The following is a 24,991-nucleotide window of genomic DNA, read 5'->3' as shown; positions in this document are numbered from 1 at the left end:
AGCTGCCAAAATTCCTGCAGGATGCAAGACAGGTGTGCACTAGAATGTAGCCAGACATTCTAAAGACCTCCTAGCCTCATCATTGAAAAGACTTTCGAGATAACTTTATTCTTCTACTCTCCTTTAAAAAGAATTTACGTTTGCTATTTATTTCTCTGTGAAAGTCCTTGGGTCAGGAGCGCATAGAACATAGTGTTATACTTTCGGCAAATGACAGACAAATTTCCCAGTATGACTGATATCAAGTATCAGTCACCAAGATATTCTTCAATCTAAAACAAACTAGTGGCTACCAGTGGGGAGAAAGAAGGAGGGAGGGGCATGTTATGTGTATGGGATTAAGGGGTACAAACCGCTATGTATAAGATAGATAAGCAACAAGGATATATTGTACAGCACAGGGAATTATAGCCATTATCTTTTAAGAAACTGAATTGTAATTGATTTACAATATTGTGTTAGTTTTAGGTGTACAGCAAAGTGATTCAACTTGACTCCATAGGTATGAAAGCTACTGAAAATGGCGTAAAACTTTGGCATAATTCATTTGCTGCATAAGTAATATGCTGTGCATGACTTCAATCAGGAAACCAAAGAAATGCAGCATGCTCAGAGAAATGCAACATGTGAAGAAGCAGTGGCAGATATTTATGTGATGTTCTGCTTTGCCTATTTTCCTGAGCTGTTAGAGCCTTTGAAATTAGGTTGCTCATACCAAATATTTTTAAAATTTTGTAAACTCTGGTAGTGTGCAATTTGCCTAAAATAGTAACACAAAGGGTTAAGCACAGACGACAAGGAAGCACTCTGCCTGTATCTACAGTCTGTGGGGATGTCTGCTTTGTGAATTTGTGCATGCCTTTCTTTTCTCCTGGGCTTCCCTTGTGGCTCAGCTGGTAAAGAATCCACCTGCAAGAGGGAGACAAGGGCTCCATCCCTGGGTTGGGAAGAACCCCTCGAGAAGGGAGAGGCTACCCACTCCAGTATCCTGGCCTGGAGAATCCCATGGACTGCATAGTCCATGGGGTCGCAGAGTCAGACATGACTGAGTGACTTTCACTTCACTTCTCTTCTTTTCTCCTATTCCATGAACACTTTTACCATCTCCATACTTTCTATTCTTCACTTCTCTTACCTTCATTTATTTATTTTTTACTTTTAACAGCTTTATTGAGGTATAATTTATATACTGTAGAATTCACTCATTATAAATGGACAATTCAGTGATTTTTAGTAAATTTCTGCAATTGTGCAATCATCATCATAATTCAAGTTTGAAATACTTCTTTTGCTCCAAAAAGTTCCCTTGTGTTTGCTTATAGTCGATTCCTGCTCCTACTTCCAGCCTCAAGCAACCACTGACCTGCTTTCTGTCTCTACAGTTTTGCCTTTTCTAGAAATTTCATGTGAATGGAATTAAACTGTATGTTGTCTTTTGAGTCTGGCTTCTTTCACTCGATGCGATGCTTTTGAGATTCTTCACTGAATGTGTATTAATTGTTCATTCCTTTATGTTGCCTAATGGTGGTGGTTTAGTCACTAAGTCATGTCCAACTCTTGCGATCCCATGGACTGTAGCCCACCAGGGTCCTCTGTCCGTGGGATTCTCCAGGCAAGAAAACTAGAGTGGGTTGCCGTTTCCTTCTCCAGGTGTTGCCTAGTAGTACTCCATTATATGAATACAGCATATTGTCAGTGTGTTAAATAACAAAATACCACGGACTTGGTGGCTTATAAACAACAGAAATTTATTTCTCACAGTTCTGGAATCTGGGAAGTGGAGATCAAGGTTCTAGGAAATTTGGTGTCTGGTGAGAGCTTACTTCCTTGTTCATAGATGGCAGTCTTTTCACTGCACCCTCACATGTCAGAAGGGGTGAGGGCTCTCTTTGTGGTCTCTTTCATAACTCTTTTATATGGGCACTAATCCCATTCATGAGGGCTCTATTCTGAAGACCTAATTACCTTTCCAAGGCCCTACCTCCAAACACAACCACACTGGGGATTTGATTTCAACACATGAATTTTTGGGGAATATAGACATTCAGTTCATATTTACATTTTATTTACCATTTACCTGGTATTGGATGTTTGAATTGCTTTCACTTTTCGGCTTTTATAAATAGTTCTGCTATGAATATTTGCTTCTCAACTTTGTGCTGACAAATGTTTTCATTTCTTTGCATACATACCTAGGACTAGAATTGTTAGATCATGTAGTTAGTGGATGTTTAACTTTCTAAGAAATCACCAAACTGTTTTCCAAAGCAGTGGTGCCATTTCACATTCCCGCCAGTGATATATGAGAGTTCCAATTTCTCTGCATCCTCACCAAGACTTGGGATGTCCATCTTTAGATTTCAGCCCTCATAACAGATATGCTTCTCCCCTTTTCAGGGCCTACTTCCTTCCTTCCTTTTTAACCTCTTATTATTTTTCTCCCCAATTTGTCCCTCTAGCCGGTTGGACTAGTACTGCAGATAATTTCGCTTGTATCAAATCTAATTGCTGACCAATTCTTAGCAGACAAATAGTCAAGAAATAATGTGGTGTGGATTCAAACGTTAATCCCCTTTGGCAACCTATTCTTTTTAAAAAATTTTATTTATTTATTTATTTGGCTGCATCAGGTCTTAGTTGTGGCATGTGGAATCTTTCACTGTGGGCACGGACTCTCTAGCTGTGGTGCAGGGGCTCAGCAGTGGCAGGGCACGGGCCCAGTTACTCCGCAGCACATGGGATCCAAGTTCCCTGATCAGGGATCAAACCCACATCCCCAGTATTGCAAGGCAGACTCTTAACCACTGGACCACCAGGGAAGTCCTGGCAATCTATTCTTCATAGATGCTCATGTTTTTCTTACAAATGCTCTGGTTTCCCATGTTGCAGACTAGAACAAGCAGCTTTTAGGACCACAAAGTATACCAGTTTAGAATGAATAAACTCTATAATCAGACTTTAATGACATTATAATGTCACATCAGTAAGCATGTCTCTCTGGGCACCCAGAAGTGCTTACCATCTCCTCTATCCCTTCCCAATGTGAAGGGATTGGAGGAGTTTCTGTGTGCCCTCAGTTAAGAGGGCAGATATACTTTTCTAGTGATCCGCTCTTTTATTTTTTTTCCCTGGGTCTGAGGTGAATGCCTGTGAGATGAATTTCTCTCACATGTTCTGCATGGTTCCCAGACCACCGTAACTCAACTTTGCAGGGTGGGTGTCAGCTATCCTCTGGGAGCAGGACCTCTTCACCCAGCATGCCCACCAGCATCATTTCTTGAGCTTTAAAGAAATACCCTTGTTCCAGTCCTGCCCCAGACCAGAACCTCAAATGACTTTGGGAATGCAGAAATGGCTGAGGGCCTTGTTTCCTGTCCTCAAAATAGATTTTTCAGAATTTAGTACTTGAGGTTATAAAGATATGGGAAGAAACAGGCCAAAATAATTGCAACACAAAGTTAAGAGTACACCCTGAAAGCCGTGCTTTCAAGGTAGCTGTGAAGTTGTGGAGTTGGATCTGGATTTGGACTCAGAAGACCAGGGTGAGCATTCAGACTCTGTCCTTGCTAAATATTCATAAGCCAGTCTGCTCCTAGCTTACCCTTCCTGACTGCAATCTGGGAGCTCTGCCTTACCTGTGATAAGTGTTAAGATCAAAGGGATGATCTACCTGGAAGTACTTTAAACTGATATTTCTTTTAGAGCACTTCACATTTGCTAATTATTTATTTTCATCCTATTTTGTTAAGGTTGTCTGGCCTCACTTTACCACATACAATTTGTCTGGCCTCACTTTACCACATACAATTATTTTTATTTTGTTTACCCTCTTTCAGCTGGGCTAAGAGCATTGGTTCTGGAGCCAGATTGCCTGTGGACAATCCCAGTCCAGCATTGATTTGCTGTGGGATCTTCCATTCTTGTCCTCCTTTAACCTCAGTTCTCTCCTTTGTAAAATGAGCATAAAAATACTTACTCTATTGTTTCATAAGAATGAAAAGAGGTAATGATTATGAAGCACTTAGCACACACCTTACACACTGGGGCCTCGGGAAGTGTTAGCTTTTCTTCTTACTAGATAGAGTGCTTAAAACGTCCAGCAAGATCAGGCATTTTATGGTAATGGCTGAAAGGGTATTCACACCCTAAGTGGCCCATTGCAAGAGATTTTAAAGTCTTGGGGGTAATTCAACCAGCCTCAGGGTGCATTTTTCAGACACCTGCTTCAAGTCAATGAAATGTCAATATTTGTAAACAACTTTATTTGGAGTTTATTTTCATGATTGCATTATTGACTTTTCCTTCCATAGAGAGCATGTCAAAGGAAGCATTTCATACAAGTTTCAAGTTCTAAAACAAAGAAGGAATTACAATGAACACCTTGCATACTGTCAAGTTATAAACTTGTACAGACTGCAGAAAATCCATTTCCCTAGAATTGCACATTTTAAATTACCAAAATGAATCATTCTATAAAAACTTTTTATTATGGATATTGTCAAATACCCATGATTCATAAGGTCAGGGAGAATACACATGAACCCACATGTGCCTAAAACTAACCTTCAACAATTAACAATGTTTAGGCATGACAAACATTTGAAAGTGTTATATAACTGAGAGGTAAAGGAACTGCAGTTAAAGTGAACTGATATATTCTTGTTGTTAAAAAAAATCCAAATAATACAAAAGTGTGTGAAGAACAAACAGAATATCCATATTTCCAACTATTTTAAAAATAAACATTTTAATAAGGTTGCTGTTTCAGTCAGGACTTATAAAGTCACATGGTGTCATGATTTAACGAGTAATAGATAAAAATTCTGGTCAGATTCTCACTGGGGATGGTTCTGACATATCAGTTACTTAAAAAATCTGATCTTTTCAGAGTAAAGCTGATTTGCTGCCATTCTGTTTTAGATCACCATAATTTACTTGTTTCCTGATAGATATGGATTGCAAATTTTACAAGTTTTTGTAATGGCTATAGATGGAAATAAGGACATGCACAAATAGCAAAATAAATGACTTAACCATAGTATGAGATGGTTGTATTCTAATGATGCTTTGGGTGAGGGATTACAAGTGTAAGGAGAAGAATGCTCATTATCTCCTGCTTAGGTTCAAGGACACTGTCTTTCCAGATGAAAAGTGATTCCAGTATTCTCTTTTAGCCCAGATTCTGGGCCGTATATTGAAAGTTATGGTTTGAATTTTTCCCAAATTAGGTACATAGTCATTTCACTGTGAGAGAGAAAATGGAAATTCAGGTCACATTTCAACTTGAGTTCATTTTTCAAATTGCACCTTCAGAAGCAACATCGACACAACCAACTGGTAGCTTTAGCCTTTCAGAAAGCCCCTTTCCACTGTCCCAATGTCCACTGAAGATTCTATTTGTTTATCTTAGGCCATGGATATACCATGACATTTTATTTTAGATTTTGCAGATGTCTTAGGACCTCTATATACTTTTCTTTTTAAAAAGAAGTGATTGTTTAATGGTTTTTAATTTGGTTCCACTAATTAATTCATATGCTTTCTAATTAGACCTTATATGCAATTTTCTAGAAATATATGACAAGACATCTTTTGCACCATCTGTAACATTTTCAATGAGTTTTAAAGAGGTTTCTTAAAGAAATATTATTAAAAAATATTATACAAATTAAATTTAGATTCTATATACACAGTATGTTCTAAAGTATTACTGACTAGATTAGTTCAACAATTGGGCCACACAGGATGTTTCATAAAGTTTAGACACTAGAATAACATCTTAAGGCAATAGTAATTTGATTTTTTCCTAAATGTGTTGCCATAGATTTTCCTAAATGTTTTACAAACAGTTATTAAAAGCACATTGAGAATCCGAATTCCCTTTGGGCAAAATGTTTTAGTACTTAACTTTCATTTAATTCAAAATTACATATGGTTAGAGTTGCAGAAAGATATCAGAAAATCATAACCAGCTATCACAACACCACATATTTAAATCAATGCAGTGTGGTCTCATCAGAGGCACCTCAAGGTGCCTAATAATAAAAATAAATAAAAATAATCAGTATTATTCTTCTCTACACTACACAAAAGGGAATATTTTAATTTTAAGTTTGTTCTGAACAATTTACAATTTTCTCTGAGATGCTAATGAGAAACTTCCAGTGACTGGTGAATTTTTGCAATGGGCTCACTGCCAGAGAGAGAATAGGAGGGCTCACCAGGGAATTCTTGAAGATTGGGGGATGAGAAGATCTATCTAGAGAAAACAGTGATTAAGAAACTTGGTCTAAAGTCTCAGATCACAGTCACAAAAAAGCTTCATTTATAAAATGAAAACATTTAGGATTACCTGAATTGGAACTCGGACAATTAAATTTTATATTTTGAAAGATATGCAAATAGGTAATTGACTAACTACTGATGTATTTGGAACTCACTGAAGAGGAAGCGTATGAAATGAGCCAGCTGGTGGATGAAAAGAACTGAAGAATTATGTTTTATTTCTATTTAATGTTTCATTTTAATTGTGCCTCTAGGTAACAGGTTTATAAATGGAAAGCCTGTCTTTTGTATGGAAGGTAGAATTACTCTTCTAAAAAAATTAAATTTAAGAGTTGAAAAATACCTTCAAGAGAATGAATTATCAAAGAAGAATACAGAGAGAATTTGCCAATGCAAAATTATGCTATTTCTGTACCCAAAACTATTTGTATAAAAATGCAAATTAAAATTAGCATGTGTTTTAGTTGGCTTAAAGCAAAGGCAAGCTTTCAATTTTTCTTTTAGGCTCAATTTTAATGAAAAGATCTTCCGTCTGGATTACAGTAAGGCATCTTTCTCTGAGTCTATGCATCTTTCTTGCAATCACCACTATTTCCAGGGAATAAAAAAAAAATTGATGGATATTGGCTGAATTGGTGCAAGGCTGTTGAGCTTGGGTTTATATATCTAACTCATAACGTGCTGCCATGATTATAGACTGTTCCATAAATACATTACCTCCAAGATTTGTACCTTGTTTCTCCTCTCAGTGGGTTTAAACTTAACATGCCACCTGCTTTATTTGGTGTTTCTAGTTTGCCATCATTTCTGAATAAAAAAAATGTAAACTACACTAGAAAAGAAAAAAAAAATATTTTAGGACAATTATGCCTTTTAGGAAGATCAAGGAAAGAGCACAATTCTGGGATCACACAGTTTTGATTTCTTTAAACAGAAGAGTGTAACAGGCAAGTAATATTTCTACTTCCTGAGTTATCAACACTTTAAAATCATTGCACTGGAATAAACCAAATTTTCTAAAGTATTTCAAGGATTTAAGAGTACAAAAACTTTTAAAGATTTCCCTGTTTATCTGAGATGGTATAAAAGGGAGCTAAATCATGCTGACAATTGAGAACAAAAAAAAAATGATGTGCATTTTTAAAAACAATGACAAGATGGCCATTTTTGGACAACTGAACCATTTCAATGGGGGCTCACTTCTTAGCAGTATCCTGTGAGAAAGAGGAAAACTGGGAGATAAAAGAACTGCAATCAGGACTTCCCTGATGGTCCAGTGGTTAGGAATCTGTCAGGCAATTCAGGGGTCACGAATCTGATCCCTGGTCTGGAAGATCACACATGTTGCAGAGCAACTAATCCCGTGCTCCTGGAGCTGGCACTCCACAGTAAGAGAAATCACTGCAGTGAGAAGCCGGAGCACTGCAATGAAGAGGCGCTTCTGCTCATCCCAAGTAGAGAAAGTCCAGTGCATCCATGATGACCCAGCACAGCCAAAAATAAAATAAATTTTAAAAAATTTAAAAAAAGAACTCCAATCAAACTGAGCTGATTTGCAGAGCATGGAAATACTAATCCCTTCTCTCCAGGCCACCCCCCACCCCATCCTGCATTATTTGTTTGCAAAAATAATGAGTAGATAAATGTGTTGATTTGGGTTTGGTATATATAGGCGCTAAATTCTGATACTTGAGTAATCAGGAAAGGATGCAAGAAATTATGACTCCTGTGAAGAAAGGAATGGCTCTCCTACATTTCGTCTCCTAAAGATAGCCAGGTCCAGGTGATGTTAACACACCGTCACCTGGTTGGTTTCGGTTCAGATATTTCCACTTTGCAATCTTCTTGTGAATCCTCTTCTGAATACCCACATTGACTTCACTGCGCCATCCTGCCCCTTTTCCTTCCTAAGTCTCTCTCCTTTCTCGCCTCTCCTCTCCAGTTCCACTGCTGCTGCCCTGGTTCCAGCTTTGTCTTCCTTTCATGGACTGCAGCTCCCTCTACTTTACGCCCTTAATCTCGTCTACTTCCAAGTCACCCTCCACCCGGTCATCAGAGTGACATTTTTATCACAAAGGTCCCCTTGGGTCATTTTCAAACTCAGAATTCTCCAGTGGCTCCTGTCTCTTGCCAGAAGGAATTGCAACCCCTTACATGGCTTATCAAACACTTTCCTACCTGGCCCATGACCACCTCCCCATATTATTACTATGCTAGTAATAATAGCATCATTACTGCTATTCTTTTCAAGCAATTCAGAACAGCTTGGATCCCCTTACCCTTAAGCCTTTGCATGTGTTCTTTCTTTTCTCTCTTCTGGTCTGCCCTTTCTACCCTTTTTCTCATGCTCAGCATCTGTTTATTCTTCAGGCATCATTCTTTTTCCTGAAATGCTGAACTGACCCCTTTTCGCTTCCACCACTACCTCTCCCCAAAGTGCAGGCCTCTGTTTCTGCTCCCATGGACCGAGTGGCTTCTCTGTAGTTAAGCAGGATGTTATGCTGTAACGTTTTGCATGTCTATTTCTCCAATAAGCCATAACCCGATCAAGGTCAGGGAGGGCATTGTTCCCTCTGGGTATCTGTAACCCACAACACACAATTCCTGAGCACTGTAGCCCAGTAAATCTTTGTTGAGTGAATGACCATGTGAATAAGTTGTATGAATGGAACCAGATGAGACAGAGCCTGAAAATGCCACATATCATTGAGAATTCACTGACCTGGTGATTTTCTGTATTTAGAATTCAGATTTTGACCTTAACTCCCACTAAAGAAAATCTAACAGGAATTAAGAACAGTTGTTTTCCAAAGGTATTTAATGGCTTGTATTTTGGAGAACCATTAAGAGAGAAAACATGAACACTATTTGCTACCATGGAAAAGACTTCGAATATTAAAAAAAAAAACACACAAAAAACAATATTCACTGTGCTTATCCCTTCCTGTAGACAAAATAAAATGATGATGGAAATTCAGAGTACTGTTTACAGATGTCTTAAAGATTTAGGACTGCATGTCAAGGCAGATACTGGAACCATCTTGGTTTGGCACATCAGGTGACTTCAGAAGGAGGCCCACCCTGGAGACCTCAGAGTCTCTAGAAGGACTGGAGGGTAGGAATGAAGCAATGTTGGATCCATGAAAGATGGGACAGATACAGCTCAAAGTGGAATCATATGGCAGCAACGGCATAACAGGGCTGCAGGAGAATCCAAACAATGCTCTGCGGTTCTAAAGTTCTTTTCATCCTAAGAGCTCAGAGTGCTTCACTCTAGTTTTCTTTGAGCAAGAAGTTGGGTCTACGGTGAGGAGATTAATCTGTGAGCAGAAACTCTAAAGGGCTGTGAGTTAATTTTATGATCTGGCAGTTGTCCTAATTATGAGCGCCAATAAGCCATTAAAATGTTGTTTTCTAAACTGTAAAATACTGGTTAAACCAGAGAACCATATCTATTGAATACCTTTGTGCTGGATACTGGGGGAGGCCAGATACTAAAGTTCCAAGTCAACTGAAGCAAAATCCCCACCTTCAAAGAGCTTGGTTTAATCAAAGAGTAAGAGAATAGGTTACTACTTAGGAGACACTCTGGTAGGTACACTGAATAAGCATGCAGGAAGTACTGTGGAGACTCACTAAGAAATGGAACCCACCCTGATGATGTGTGTGTGTGTGTGTGTGTGTGTGTGTGTGTGTGTGAGTTTTTTGGAATTGAGTTTTGAAAAACAAATAGGAATTACTATTCTTGGTAGAGGGCAGCATGTATGAAGGATATAGACTTGAAAATACATTGCTTTATACAGTTCATGTGGTGAAAGGGAACAGTGCATGGGATGTTGGGGGAGCAGTAGGAGATGAGTGATGAATCACAGATGATACCATAGAGGGCTTGGGTGCTTGGGTGTTAGGCCAAGGAATTTTGACTTTCTCTGGAAACTATTTTTCCAGGTTCTTTTTTTTTTTTATAAATTCATTTTTATTGGAGTATATTTGCATTACAGTGTTGTGTTAGTTTCTGCCATTTAGCAAAATGAACCAGCTATATGTTTGTACAGAGCCTCTCTTTTTTGGATTTCTTTTCCATTTAGTTCACCATAGAGTGTTGAATAGAGTTCCCAGTGTTTTATTATTTATCTATTTTATATATAGTATCAATAGTATCAATTCCAATCTCCCAATTCATCTTTCCCCATCCCCCTTGGTATCCATACATTTGTTCTCTATGTCCACGTCTCTATTTCTGCTTGCAAATAATATTATCTATACCTTTTTTTTTTTTTTTTTTTGAAGCCCCATGGTAGTGCTAGTGGTAAAGAACCCTCATTTCAATGCAGGAGGTGTAAGAGATGTGGGTTCGATCCCCGGGTCAGGAAGATCCCCTGGAGGAGGAAACGTCAACTCACTCCAGTATTCTTGCCTGGAAAAGCTCATGGACAAAGGAGCCTGGTGGACTTCATAGTGTCCACGGGGTTGCAAAGAGTTGGACACAACTGAAGTGACTGAGCAAAGAACAGCACATACTATTTTTTAGATTCCACATACATGCATACATTAATGTACAATATTTGTTTTTCTCTTTCTGACCTACTTCACTCTGTATGACAGCTTCTGTGTCCATTCATGTCTCTGCCAATGGCACGATTTTGTTCTTTTAAAAAATATTCTATTGTATATATGTACCACATCATCTTTATCCATTCTTCTGTTGATAGACATTTAGATTGCTTCCATGTCCTGGCTGTTGTAAATAGTGCTGCAATAATCGCTGGGGTGCATATCTCTTTTTGAATTATGGTTTTCTCTGGGTACGTGCCTAGTAGAGGATTTGCTGGGTTAGATGGTGGTTCTATTTTTAGTTTCATAAGGAACCTCCATGCTGTTCTCCATAGTGGCTATATCAATTCACATTCCTACCAACAGTGTAAGAGAATTCCCTTTTCTCTGCATCCTCTCCAGCATTTATTGTTTGTAGATTTTGTGATGATGGTCATTCTGACCAGTGTGAAGTGATATCTTCACTGTAGTTTTGATTTACATTTCTCTAATCATTAGTGATGTCGAGCATCTTTTCCTGTTTTTGTGGCCATCTGTACTTTGGAGAAAGACCTGTTTAGGTCTTCCACTCATTTTTTGCTTGGGTCGTTTTTTGATATTGAACTGCATGAGCTGTTTGTGTATTTTGGAGTTTAATCCTTTGTCAGTTTGCAAATATTTTCTCCCATTCTGAGGGTTGCCCTTTCATCTTGTTTATGGTTTCCTTCACTGTGAAGAAGTTTTTAAGTTTAATTGGGTCCCATTTGTTTATGTTTGTTTTTATTTTCATTACTCTAGGTGGTGAGTCAAAAAAGATTTTGCTGCAATTTATATCAAATAGTGTTCTACCTATGTTTTCCTCTAAGAATTTTACAGTGTCTGCTCTTAAATTTAGGTCTTTAATCCATTTTGAGTTTATCTTTGTGTATGGTGTTAGGGAGTGTTCTAATTTCATTCTTTTACATGTAACTGTCCAGTTTTCCCAGCACCACTTATTGAAAAGGCTGTCTTTGCCCCATTGTATATTCTTGCCTCCTTTGCCATAGATTAGGTGACCATAGGTGCATGGTCTCTGGAAACTCTTAGACTCAGTTAGGGTTATAAGCAGGGGAAAAACAGGATCATTTTACATTTTATTAAGATTCCATTGGAAGCAATAGGGAGGCCAGCTTGTAGTAGAGTGGAACCAGAGACAGAGAAAATGATGATACTCTTACCATCCTGTGGGGACATTGGTGACGTCCAGTCCTGAGGCAGGATATGTGGGGTGGTTATGAGAGAGGTTTCTCCAGTAGTAATATATGAATGTGAAGTTCAGTTCAGTTCAGTTGCTCAGTCGTGTCCGACTCTTTGCAACCACATGAATCACAGCACGCCAGGCTTCCCTGTCCATCACCAACTCCTGGAGTTCACCCAAACCCAAGTCCATTGAGTCAGTGATGCCATCCAACCATCTCATCCTCCGTTGTCCCCTTCTCCTCCTGCCCTCAATCTTTCCCAGCATCGGGGTCTTTTCCGATGAGTCAGCTCTTTGCATCAGGTGGCCAAAGTATTGGAGTTTCAGCTTAAGCATGAGTCCTTCCAATGAACACCCAGGACTGATCTCCTTTAGGTTGGACTGGTTGGATCTCCTTGCAGTCCAAGGGACTCTCAAGAGTCTTATCCAACACCACAGTTCAAAAGCATCAATTCTTCAGTGCTCAGCTTTCTTCACAGTACAACTCTCACATCCATACATGACCACTGGAAAAACCATAGCCTTGACTAGACTTTGTTGGCAAAGTAATGTCTCTGCTTTTTAATAAGCTGTCTAGGTTGGTCATAACTTTTCTTCCAAGTATCTTTTAATTTCATGGCTGCAATCACCATCTGCAGTGATTTTGGAGCCCAGAAAAATAAAGCCAGCTGCTGTTTGTTGTGAAAGTTGGACCATAAAGAAAACTGAGCCCCGAAGAATTGATGCTTTTGAACTGTGATGTTGGAGAAGACTCTTGAAAGTCCCTTGGACTACAAGGAGATCCAACCAGTCAATCGTAAAGGAAATCAGTCCTGAATATTCATTGGAAGGACTGATGCTGAAGCTGAAGCTCCGATACTTTGGCTACCTGATGCGAAGAACTGACTCATTGGAAAAGACCCTGATGCTGGGAAAAATTGAAGGCAGGAGGAGAAGGGGACGACAGAGGGCTAGATGGTTGGATGGCATCACTGACTCAATGGACAAGAATTTGAGCAAGCTCTGGGAGTTGGTGATGAACAGGGAAGCCTGGCGTGCTGCAGTTCATGGGGTCTCAAATAGGTGGACATAACTGAGTGACTGAACTATGAGAGAGGACTTGGTAACAGGTGTGTGTGTGTGTATGTGTGTTTGTTTGTGCGCGTGTGTATGAATGTATTTGCATGCATGTGCACCCACAAAACAGAAGAGATATTAATTTAGTTTAATATATTATAGCCAACCTTGAAAATGTTTGGTTAAAGGGAAGCTTTGTCCCATATGTCTTCAAAATCTATTTTTGGTTTAGTCTTCAATAATACAGTTTCCCTGTCTCATTGTATATTAACTTTCCTCATTGATATCTCAGTTCATGTCATATTCACTCAGATAATGCCAAATATTTTACAGACAGAACCTGGGCAAGATGACGTACAAATGGCACTTACCTGGCAGAGCCAGAATAGTATTTATTGATCCTGAGCCTAGAGTTTGGTTCACCAAGTATGCGTCCTCTAGGGTAAAACTGGCATATTTGCTTTTTCCTGAGGCGTGAAGGTTGAGTTTGGCTCTCTTATCCCTTTGATGTAGATTTTACTGATGGTATCCCTAAAAAAGATTTCCTTCATAGTACAAAGAAAGTACTCTGTGAGTAGAGCTTCTTGCTTTGGCCTGAGAAACCCTAGCCAGTTCTGATTGAGAGCTGCAAAGAGAAAGTAAAGGTTTTGCTAGTGATTCTGTGAACTGGATGAATGATGTAAGTTTTATTCCTGGGTTCCTTATCCTGTGCCCCTGTCTGCTTAAAAATTATACCTAATTGCTAGGAGAAGGTTTTTTTTTTTTTTTTTTTTTGGTGTGTGTGTGTGTTTGATTTGTTTTTTAGTTTCAACTGGGTGAAATCCTCATACAAACCTCTGAGGTTCAGAGAGGTTCTGGTTATCACCATAGTAAGCAGTGGAAGGATGCAGGACTCCTAATATTCAGAGACTGGGGGTCATTAGATAGTGACTTAAGTAGGGATTGGGGCTGGGCCAGAAAATCTTCTAGCCCTAGGACAGTGATTGGTGTGTGTGTGTGTGTGTGTGTGTGTGAAGGTCCTCAACCCTGGGGGACTGCATGGAAGTCTGGGATGTATGTGCAATTTGAAAAACAAAGCATATTTAGCATTATAATACTTTGAAATGAGTAAAACACTTTTGTAAAAACAAGAGAAAATAAATCAAGATTTCTAATTAGTAGGGTACAAGGTGCTCATGCTCTTCCTCAATTTTTTAAGTGGAAAGTTTAAAGTGCAATGTCTTTAGGATTTCCTCCAGACCTAGCTCTCTCAATTTGTCTCACTGTCTTTCCTGCTGTCATCTTCACCAGCAGCCATTTCCTATGGAATGCTTTTATTAGAAGACTGGAAATGTAAAGCCAATCCCAGCCAAGCCTATCTTTCCATAGGCCAGGGGAGTCTGCAGCCTGTTGCTTTAGGTCCTGCCAGTGACTCCAACCCTTTAAACTGGGGCCTTCTCTGGATGTAAAGTCGATCAGGCAACAGAGATGCTGACTTCACAGTGTAATGGGTGTTCTGGGCTGTTTTTCCTCCTTTGTTTCCAAAGTCAACCAGGCAACAGTTATGCTGGCTCTGTAGTGTGATCTATGTTTTATTTTTTCCATCTCAAGCAGACAGAGCATAGAAAATGTTACTTGAAAAGAATGGAAAAAACTGGCTATGGATTTTAACATGGCATTCAGATTAGAGAGTTCTGGAATGGAAATCTGAAGACTGAAATGAGAACATAAGCCTTCATTAGTGATATAAGTGGGATGATATTTATAGTTGGATCAACAATTTAAACATTTTTTATAGTCATATATTTATTTTAAATAAAAGGCAGCTGTTACACACACCTGTGATCTTGTAGCTATTAAAAGCATTTATAGATATTAAAGAGACAATGATTTTTTTTAAAGTTCTTTTTTACAAAACCTTTTCTTTAAATAAAAATGATATTCTAGGTGGTGCCCAATTGTAGGGGACTTTGTGATGTGTCCCCAGCACTCTTATTCTCCCATCTGGGAGCAGCCATGGTGACTGAGTGGGCTAGGAAAAGATCCTGAATATCTTAATCCCTAATTGGAGTTCCAACCCCTCGCCACAGTGATTGGTTCAGGCATGGGCACATGACCTAAGATGGGCCAATCAGAGTTAAACTCAGAAATTTTCCTCGATGGTTGAAGGAAACACCCCCTCATTCTTTCTGGACAGTCTTGTGTGTGGAAAGGAGGACTTTGCCAGGAGGTAGGCAACCATTTTTCTCCTTCCTAGGGAAAACTGTCCTCAGGATGAAGTAGACACACCACGGAGGTCAGAGCCTGAAGAACTGTGGAGAAAGGGAGCCAGAGCCCCGCTCAAACTCTAGCCATGGGATTTTCAGATACTTGAGACCATATATTCTCTTTGTCTTGTTTTCTGCTGCTTGCCCAGTGTCCTACTAGGGCAGTGGTGACAAAGTGAGGAAGGCAGGACACCAGTGTCTGAAACCCAGGCTTAGAGAGCAGAGTCCATACTCCTCACCTTGCAGTCAGATCTGTATTAATAAAAAATGGTAAAATAGTAAGAATAACTAGCATTCATTGCAGGCCTACCATATGTCAGGTACTGTTCTTAGCACATTATGTAGGTTACCTCACTGAAACCTTGCAACAGTTGTATGACTAGTCAGAACACCTGCATTTTTGTCCCTTCTTGCCTTTACACCCATCATCTAATTTCTTAATGTGTCACTTATCTGCTTCAGAGGGATGTGAGTCCTGAATGAGATTATATGATCTAAACACTAGTGCATCAATTAAAAGAATTATATCCCTGGGGGTGGGGGGTGGGGCTTCCCTGGTAGTTCAGATGGTAAAGAATCTGCCTGCAAGGCAGGAGACCTGGAGATCTCTGTGTCAGGAAGATCCCCTGGAGGAGGAAATGGCAACTCACTCCAGTATTCTTGCCTGGAGAATCCCATGGACAGAGGAGACTGGTAGGCTACAGTCCTTGGGGTTGCAGAGAGTCTGGCATGGCTGAGCAACTAACACAACCCATCACTTTTTAAAAATTCTCTGTTCTAAGGCAACTAACCACACAATTACACAAATGAAAGCATATACAGTACTATTTCTTGTGGGCAAAGCCCTCTTTTCTCCTCTGTGCTCACCTATACTCTGCCCTTGTTTCAAAGCTCAGCTCAATACACACTTGTCGTGGAAGCTCTCCCACCACTCGCTAGCTAATGCTTCCTTCCTTTCATGGATTTATTGCCTGGAGCATTTGCTGTCTGTCCCACCCATTGGCCCATGCTATCTTAGCTGCTATTTAATTCTTGATCTCCTGTGGTCTTAAAAGATTGTAAATTAATAAAGGGTAGGGAGCTTGTACTCTAGTTTGTAAGTTATCACTCACTGGGTGCCATGGTAACTGAATGACTTTGAGAAAATCCTTTTTGCCGTGATTTCAGTTCAGTTCAGTTCAGTTGCTCAGTTGTGTCTGACTCTTTGTGACCCCATGAATCACAGCACGCCAGGCCTCCCTGTCCATCACCAACTCCCAGAATCCACCCAAACCCATGTCCATTGAGTCGGTGATGCCATCCAACCATCTCATCCTCTGTTGTCCCCTTCTCCTTCTGCCCTCAATCTTTCCCAGCATCAGGGTCTTTTCCGATGAGTCAGCTCTTTGCATCAGGTGGCCAAAGTATTGGAGTTTCAGCTTGAGCATCAGTCCTTCCAATGAACACCCAGGACTAATCTCCTTTAGAATGGACTGGTTGGATCTCCTTGCAGTCCAAGGGACTCTCAAGAGTCTTCTCAAACACCACAGCTCAACAGCATCAATTCTTCTGCACTCAGCTTTCTTTATAGTCCAACTCTCACCTCCATGCATGACCACTGGAAAAACCATAGCCTTGACTAGATGGCCCTTTGTTTATCCAAGTACATATCTGCTTACTGAGGAGATGTAGAGAAGAAAAGTAGTTTTTTGCTAAAGGTGTGAAAACTAGTTTTTCATTTTTGTTGAATTTAGAGACCTGTATAGTTGGCTCTTACCCATTTAACTTTTGGCATCTGTTTCCCCCTTTATCATTCCCCAAATAATACAAGTAAACAAAAGTCAAACAGTAATGACAGCAGCCAGGAAAAAACAAACAAACAAAAAATTCCCACACAAACTAGAAGTAGCTAGTGATCCATGATGACAGGAAGGATGCTAGTGATTGGGTCTAAAGGGAACTGTGTGGAGCTGACTTTTCTTCATGTATCAAGGTTTGGTATGAGAGTGAAGATGTGGCTAGACTCGGGAGGAAAAGAGAGGGATTCTTTGGAGTGTCTGTGGACATAACCATTTTCTTCTTCCTCAGTGCATTCCAGGTTAGTGGTTAAGGGCTATTGGTAGAGGCCTGGGTCCTGAACACACATTTTATAAGGTTCTCTGAGTCTCTTTGAGTTCAGACTAGGTGCTGGATAAACCCAAGATGGCATTATTTAATCCAGATTGCACCAGAGTTTCTTGTTTTACTGTCTTAAATGCTATTAACATTTTTTGAAACTCACTAGCTGTTCCATGCCTATTAAGGGAATCATAACACATGATACCTGTGTTGTCATTTCAATTAACTTAAAAACCTCAAATCGTTGCTTTTCATAAGTATTTTGCTGGTTTCTTTGTTTTCATGAGACTTGTTGACATTGTATTCTGGATGACTCATTTTCAAAACAGAGTGGTAGAGACTGTGGCTGTATCAGTAAAGTGGAAACCAGGGCTTTGCCCTGTTCAATTTAAGGGGGAGATGAGGCTGTCTTAAATAATAGATAATAATAATAATATACCTCTTGTGTATACAAGTGCTTTATAGTTTTCAGAACACTTTCACATTTTTTAGTCTGCCTTGACAGGAAGTCGAATAGCAAACAGTCATGATGGGTGATCAATATGATGAAGGCGCGACACTAGGCAGGACTGGAGGGAACGTGGATGATCTAAGCTGTTAGCTGGACAAGGGTAAAGCTCATGCCATTTTTCAGTTAGGACACACATACATTTTCTAATTGCAAGAGAGGGAAACAAAAGCCACCCCTGTGTTGGATACAATTCCGGATGGATGTATGCTCAGTGGGCAACTGCATCTCAGCACCTTTGGCTTTAGAGCAGGCGCAGGGGTGAGGGAGCTCTGTCTTCTGATATCGTTGTTATTAGCTATCTGATAAGTAGTAAATGTGGATAGAAACATATTTTAAATTATAGAATAAATAGCTCAGACTATATCTCATATCCTTGGATGATGAACTGACAAGTCTGGTTCTCCAGAACAATGCTCTGTGCAGGGTCCAAATGCAGGCAAGTATCATGAATAACAACTTCCAAATGTATGGATAAAGAATATGTGGTATGTATACAACGGAATATTATTCAGCCTTAAAAATGAAGGAAATCCTGCCATTTGCCACATCATGGATGAAACATAAGGGCCTTATGCTAAGTGAAATAAGTGAGGCAGAGAAAGACAATTACCATGTGATTTCAGTTATATTTGAAATATAAAAAGCTTCACACAAAGAAACAGAGTACATTGGTGCTTGCCAGGGTCTGGTGGGGGTGGGGAAATGGGGAAAGGAGGTCAGATGATACAAACTTCCGGTTATAAGATGAATAAGTTTGGGGGATATAATGTAGTGTGGTGACTAGTTAATACTGTGCTGTGTAGTTGGAAGTTGATAAGAAAATAGATCTTAAAAGTTCTCACCACATAAACACACACACACACACACATTATGTGAGGTGATAAATGTGTCAACTAGCTTTGTTGCAGTCATCATTCCACAACATATACATATATCAAATCATCACATTGTACACCTTAAACTTACATAATTTTTTTTCATTTATTTTTATTAGCTGGAGGCTAATTATTACATAATGTTTTATGTCAGTTATATCTTAATAAAGCTTGGGAAAAACCTCTAAACACGAACAACAACAAAACAGTTTTCATGATGAGCACATAGAATGAGCAGGCGCTGCATGAGGTACTGCACAAGCATTCTGCTAATTTATTCTTCACTGTAACTGTGAGCTAGTTGCTATCATTGTTCCCCTCTCACAGATGGAGATACTGAGGTTTAGAAACATTAAGTAATTTACTCAGGGCTGTCTAGGCAGTCATTAATGGATTTGGGATTTAAATCTACGCTTTCAGACTTTAATGAAACTCAGGAGGCTTAATCATTGTGCCATGTTTGTGCACACAGCAGTGCCAAACGATGGCAAAGCTGGTGGAGGGGGTGTCTGCATTGGCCTTCACAGACACGTGTCAGAATCAGTAACAGGATCAAACCTTATGGTTCGGTGACCACAGCTCAACAATCCACACACTTAATGAGACATAGGGAGGAAAGCGGGCTGCCGAGGAACTTCAACCTTGGCAATACCAGAAAATACAGATGTCAATAAAATAGTGTGTGTTTTTACACTGATGTAGCATTATCTCCATATATGTTTTAGTGAGTAGGTTATGATGCCGATGGTCCTGAATGAATCAAGCCTCCCTATATCTGCACCATGCTGCCTTGTAAATCTGCCACTTCTCCTGTCAAGAAGTGGAGTTGGTTTCTCTACCCCCTTGAATCTGGTCTGGCCTTGAGACTTTCTTTGACCAACAGAATATGGTAGAAGTGATGTTGTGTGGATGATCCAGAGCCAAGGACTTACAGGGTCTTGTGGCACCTGCTCTCACCATCTTGAAACTCTGAAAGTAATTGTGCTGTGAAGAAGTCCATTTTAGCCTCTTAGAGGGGAAGTCATTGACTGAGAAAGAGATCGGAATAGGCTGAGGTCTCCATTAAGAGCTAGCACCAACTGCAAAACACGTGAATAGGGCCATCTTGGACCCTCTAACGTCAGTTAAGCCACCAAATGGATGATAGCAGCCTCATGAATGATCCAGGCAAGTCCAGTAGAGGACCTGTCCAAGTTGGCCACTCACCAAATCACGCACAGTAATGAATACTTGTAGTGTTAAGCTCCTATGTTGTCCAGTGGTTTGTTATGCAATGAGATAGCAGCTTTGGGAATTTAATAATATTTAATATTATGTAACATTTTATAGCATTTTCATAAAAACCTTCAGTTCAGTTCAGTTCAGTTGCTCAGTCATGTTTGAGTCTTTGCGACTCCATGGACTGCAGCATGCCAGGCTTCCCTGTCCATCAACTCCTGGAGCTTGCTCAGACTCATGTCCATCCAGCCATCTCATCCTCTGTTGTCCCCTTCTCCTCCTGCCTTCAATCTTTCCCAGAATCAGGGTCTTTTCCAGTGGGTCAGTTCTTTGCATGAGGTGGCTTCATCTTCAGCTTCAATCCTTCCAATGAATATTCAGGACTGATTTCCTTTAGGATTGACTGGTTGTATCTCCTTGCAGTCCAAGGGACTCTCAAGAGTCTTCTCCAGCATCACAGTTCAAAAGCATCAATTCTTCAGTGCTTAGCTTTCTTTATGGTCTAGTTCTCACATCCATACATGACTACTGGAAAAACCATAGCTTTGACTGGATGGACCTTTGTTGGCAAAGTGATGTCTCTGCTTTTTAATGTGCTATCTAGGTTTGTCACAGCTTTTCTTCCAAGGAGCAATCATCTTTTAATTTCATGGCAGCAGTCACCATCTATAATGATTTTGGAGCCCAAGAAAGTAAAGTATGTCACTGTTTCCGTTGTTTCCCATCTATTTACCGTGAAGTGATGGGACTGGATGCCAAAAATCTTGACGTGTGCCAATCTGAGATGGAGAGTGATTGGCTCAATACCACATGGCTGAAGAGTAACAGAACTCCTATTGGAACCTGGGTATTGACATGAAGGGTCAAATACTGGAGGATTAATTCCAGTATTCCTTTTTTCCCTTGACTAAAAGAAAAAAATGGTTCATTTGGAAGTTGACTTAATTATGTATTTAATAGATTTGAATGACAGGTATTAAATACAACTACCAGTAGGTAATTATTTAAATGTCTCTGGAAGGTGCATTGGAGACCATCTATGCATTCTCTGAAAAGTGTGAGTGTTCCAGGTTCTGAAGTCTGCCATGGATTTTTCTTTTTACCATGAGACTTGGTTCCGTTCTTTGCTTTCTGGGAGGAAATTCCCAATAAGGCATAATTATTAGGAAGTTACTTCTCCTTGCATTTAGAGTTTCTTGAAGTAGCAAAAATATGTTTCATTTTGAAAGGTCAATGCAAACCAAGTTAACTGTCTAAAAATGCTGTAGAGCATTTCTGGAGAATTATCTTGAGCTACCACAGGGACTCGTGGGCTTGTTTAGAAAACAAAGCAAAAGCAAACCAAAACAAAACCGAACTCAGCTTCTCCAGAGATAGAATCTGTAACTTTCATCTAATTTAACCCTCATTTCTAGTCGTGATTGAACACCAGGGGCTTTCGTTTTTTATTTTTAAACATCCTCTGCCATCAAGTTTTGTCATGGTTTTTGCTCTCAAGAAAGATAGGCTATTCTCCTTTAAAATAGATCATAAATCAACTGGCAAAAGTATAAGGAAAGGTTGCCCAGGTAGCATCTCACGTGTAAATAGAAAAGAAAACGTTTCCTAAAATGTAGGTACAGCTTCACCTCCAACCAAGTTATTTGCTGTTGTGTTTGTAACAGTGTGGACATTTGCTCCTGGAAAATAGAAGTGACTGAAAACTGTTTGCTGTTAGGCATATGCTCGTGTGTGGATGACATGTTTGATTTGAACAAGTACACACTTGTTTTAACTATGAAATGACACAAAATCAATAAAAAAGTAGAAATAGTGATAATAAGCTGGCTTTTTACCAATATTGAATCCTGTAGTATTGGTCAACAGAACCGTTTACAATAATTTTGAACATTTAAACGCTTGTACATTCTCCAGGTTTACATGAGTTACATGAGTGTCTTTTCTCGGCAACTCAAAATGTCATTTAGTGTGTAAAACCAATTACTTAAAACACGGCCTAACTATTGCATTACATGTACTATTAAAGTGACCATGATGTGATCTCCTAGTCTCCAAAAAGCTACCTAACAATATTCTATCATTCTGCTGCAATTACGTAAATGAAGAAAGCTACAGACTCTTGCTCTCACATCCTGTTTATTAGGTGTTGGTAGAAAATATGAAGATTTAAAAAAAAAAGTCCATATCCATTTGTTTTTAATTTTCTTTCTGTTATTGTCACTGTAAATTTCGATGTCATATTCCCACAAGTTGCTGCCCCTAATCTGACAGTGTCAGAGGATCTATCTTCATTTTCTCACTCGTTTCATAATCTAATCCTCAGCTCTAACATGCAATTAGTGCCCTCTTCGCCCCCTGCATACCAAACAGGCCGACTGCTACAGCTTTCTCTGTGCAATCCGTTTAGCGGGGCTGCCCGTAATGAATATGTACATTTAGAAGACCTCAGCGCAGAGGGTCACAGGCAATCAACCTTGAATTCAATTATGCGAGTCAAGGTTAATGACTCGCTGCAGTGGTCAGAGGCATTCAGAATCCTGCAGATTAAATCAGCCTGTCAGAGCTGACAATGTAGAAAGGACGGAATTACTTGTGTGAGAAACAGGGAATCGTGCAAAGATAAAATGGTGTCAGTCCTCAACGAAGATTACATGGAGTTCTCTGTGGCAAATCAGATTGTAAATCTCCTCTGGACCCACAATATAATTAGTCTACATAAAGACATTTCTAGATTGTAACACGAAGCCACTAATACGACCTCCTGAACTCCATCCTCACTAGGTACCTTCATTTTTTACCTCATCATTAACAACCGGTGATGGTTCAACAAGAAAAATGAAATTATTATATTTTTAGTTATATTCATCAAATGTGCTCTGTGTGTGATCTTTATAACACAACCTAACACTTAATTGGTAGAAAAATTATATTTTTTGTTAGTTCTTTTACACTACATTTTTTCTTAATTTTCTGTTAAGCCTTGTCTTGATAATAGTGGGGGCTTCCCGCATGACTCAATGGTAAAGAATCCACCTGCCACTGCAGAAGCCACAGGAGATGTGGGTTTGATCACTGGGGTGGGAAAATCCCCTGCAGGAGGAAATGGCAACCCACTCCAGTTTTCTTGTCTGGGGATTCCGGGAAAGAGGAGTCTGGTGTGTTAGTCTGTGGGTTTGCAAAGAATCAGACACAACAGAAGAGACTGAATACACACACTTGGTAACAGTAGAACACAGCTAGCTGGGAAATAAGTAATAGCTAGGTTAAAAACAGTGTTGCTCATAAAAGCAGGTATCTTATGATTTTTTAAAAATAAAAAAATACTTGAATATTAAACTTTTGTTATAATTTATTTGCAAAGCAAACAAATATAAGTTTTATTGGGATTTGCTGCAGAGGCTAACCCATTTTTTGTATGCTGCAATTTGCATGTGTTCCCAAATCCATGTGACAGAGAAACTGTCCTCTTTTCCTTCCATCTTTTCTCTAGAGCGGAGTCTCTGAGACCCATTTCTAGGTGGAGAATCTCTGATCTTTGAATATTCATTGACATTGCATCTTGCATATTAAAAAAGAAAGTTCAGCAGTTGTTGTATTACTTCAAATGACAGATATGTTCTTTAATTTAGGCTTCATTAAGATTTTTTTTGTGGTTTTCAATAATATGCTAAATTCGATAGAAAAGTCATTTTTCCCCTCGTTTTCATTTTCTTTCCCTTCTATTTTTTCTCTTTGTCTCCCTTTCTTTCTGTATTTATTGAGCAATACTATGTGTCATGTTTCTCTTAGTGCAGGATCAGGGATGAATTGCCTTAATCTGTAAGGAGCTTACAGCTAAGTAAAGAAAAAAGGACTTAACCAGCTAACTGGGTAGTACAATATGGGTGTTGCAATAGAGGATTATGTAAAATACAATGCTAGGCCCTAAGGAGGAGGTTTAAGATTCAGGCCTGTGTGTACATGCATGTCAGGGCATGGAGGTGGTGTGTTAAGGAGTAGGGCTAGAGCAGTAAGGAAGACTTAATATAGAAGGGAATATGTGAGTTGAGCTTTGAAGGATGACCAGGAGTTTTCCTGGTGGACAACTGGGAAAAGGTCTAGGCCTAGAGAGCAACATGAGTAGATGTGTAAGACATGTTCTGGATGGTAGCAAGTGATGTGAACTGGCCAGGGCATCCAGAGAGCAACAGGAAACAAAGGGAGAGGTCACCTGAGGCCTTGAGTGCCCCATACTCTAGTGTCAGTAAACCACCTGGCAAGTCTTCTCTTAAGGCTATACCCATTAGCTAAATCAAATCATATCCCTCTTTCCCATTCATCTTTTCAGTACATCTCAGTTTTTAACACTGGTCTTGGTAAAGCAGGCTTATATAGCCTGTTACTTTATATCTCATAGTGAGCTGCAAAAAAGGCCTGTTTCCCAGGAGATCGGGGGGGGAGGCAAGTGTGAGGTCCTGATCCTCTGTCTTCACTGTGGGGACCCGTGGGGGTCAGCTTTGTGCCAGTCGGAGCCCTCGGCCATGGTCATGTGTTGAGCAGAAGGCTTTTTTTGGCGTGTTTTGGCCCCCAAAGTGGATAAACATTTTTTTGTGTCTATGAGCCTGGGCTCACTCCATTTCCTGTGACTGGTGGTGGCCTATTCTCTCTGTTTTTCCTGCCAACATCTTTTTCTTCAGGTCTTAAGTTCTTGCTCTCTGGGATGACCCTCCTAAGCCATGGGGCCAACTGTGAGCTCATCTGCTTCTGGCCTCTAAGCACTTGCTGCCCAGAACACAAACTTGGTGTGTAATCAGTGCTGAGGTGGCCCATTTCTCTTTTGATGCTTATGTCTTAATTACTGTGAGAAGTATTGTTTAACCACTCTTTGAAAGCTTGACCCCATAGGGTGGCCCACACTGCTTGCACCCAGGTTCCTTTTACTCAGTGATTTTTA

This window comes from Dama dama, chromosome 19, assembly GCF_033118175.1.
Source record: "Dama dama isolate Ldn47 chromosome 19, ASM3311817v1, whole genome shotgun sequence".
In the NCBI taxonomy this organism is placed as follows: domain Eukaryota; kingdom Metazoa; phylum Chordata; class Mammalia; order Artiodactyla; family Cervidae; genus Dama; species Dama dama.
The sequence above is the reverse complement of the archived record's forward strand: the minus strand, read 5'-3'. Positions refer to the sequence as shown.